At 41.2% G+C, this 1,564-nt stretch overlaps 1 non-coding gene across 1 annotated transcript; it reads left to right on the forward strand.

The window, feature by feature from the left end:
- The first annotated feature begins 1,001 nt into the window (after positions 1 to 1,001).
- Positions 1,002 to 1,108, forward strand: LOC149007490 (small nucleolar RNA R71). The gene has a single exon (XR_016175433.1). It is a non-coding gene; the product is annotated as a small nucleolar RNA R71 (small nucleolar RNA).
- The last annotated feature ends 456 nt before the right edge of the window (positions 1,109 to 1,564 follow it).

Raw genomic sequence — 1,564 nt, forward strand, 5'->3', positions numbered from 1 at the left:
TGTGAACTCTAACATAGGTGGCTTTTCAATTGATGGTTTAGGGGCTTTAGTTTCAAGCTCAGATAATACAAGAGACTCAAATCTACTCCCACTCAATGCCTTAGTTGATCTTGCCTCTAACAAATCCATATATCTACTTGCTTCATCATCCACTTGTTCAATTTCTATTGCCAATGAAAGCTCTAGTGGGTTTTTAATACACTCTGTCTCCAACTCTTCGGAAACCAGCTCTTCAAAGACATCCACAACAAAGCACTCTTCTATTGCATCTGGAGATCTAGGATTTTCTGTATCACATGGCAATGATCCTTGAGATCGATTACTTAAAGCACTAGCCAGCTGTCCAACTTGATTCTCCAAATTTTTCAATGAAGATGCTTGACTCTGAATCATTGCATCATTCTTTGCCATATACTCCTTCAATAAAAGCTCTATTGATGAAGAGGGTTCCATAGGTTGAATGTTCACTTGCTGTTGAGCACTTGGAAGCGGATGAGGTCGAGGCGGGGATGGAAGATGGGCTTGCATTCCGTCCTTGAGCATTCCAAGAGTAGTTAGGGTGCTGCCTCCAACCAAGATTATAGGTGTTGGCATATGGGTTATTGGCATTGCTGAAATTACCAACATAGTAAGCAAATTCTGGGTTAGATGGACAGCTATCAAAGACATGCTCCCCACCACAATATGTACACGAGACTGTTGTATGTTGTTGAGTTTGTACAGCTGTAGGCAAGTTTACGGATTTTAACACACTAGTTAGGGATGACACTTGTGAAGTTAAAACTATCACTGCATCTAACTCATAAATCCCTGCCACTCTCTTATTTGCAGCACCTCTCTCAGCTGGCCATTGGTAGTTGTTGTTGGCCATTCTCTCCAAGATTTCATAAGCTTCATTGTAAGACTTTGCCAATATAGCCCCATTTGCTGATGCATCCACTATGGATCGAGTTTGTCCACTTAAACCATAGTAGAAAGTCTCCATTTGAATCCAATGAGGAATACCATGGTGAGGACATTTACGCAAGAGCTCCTTAAATCTTTCCCATGCCTCATACAAAGATTCACCATCCAACTGTTGAAAACCAGTGATATCATTTCTGAACTTGGCATTCTTTGATGCAGGGAAGTACTTCATCAAGAACTTCTCTACTAAATCATTCCATGTGGCTATTGATTGTGGAGGTAAGGAGTTCAACCATACTCTTGCTCTATCCCGCAATGAATAAGGGAATAGCTTCAATCTCAAAGCCTCTTCAGTTGCTCCAGGTATCTTGAAAGAGTCACTTACTTCCATGAAGAGTCTAAGATGGAGATGAGGATCTTCTGTTGGCATCCCACTAAACTGTCCTATAGTCTGAAGCATTTGGAACATCACAGGCTTAAGTTCAAAATGTAATGCTTGAATTTCTGGCCTTACTATACTTGGATTCAGCTCATGCAACCATGGGACAACATATCCTCTAATGGCCCTATCTCTATCATCACCCTCAGCTGCCATATTATTCTCATTATTATTCAATCCATTTCTCGCTGCTTCAGCCATTGTTGGAGCTGCTGCTAG

The sequence above is a fragment of the Hakea prostrata genome, chromosome 8 (genome assembly GCF_041222555.1).
Source record: "Hakea prostrata isolate BN-2017 chromosome 8, UWA_Hpros_2, whole genome shotgun sequence".
Lineage (NCBI taxonomy): Eukaryota > Viridiplantae > Streptophyta > Magnoliopsida > Proteales > Proteaceae > Hakea > Hakea prostrata.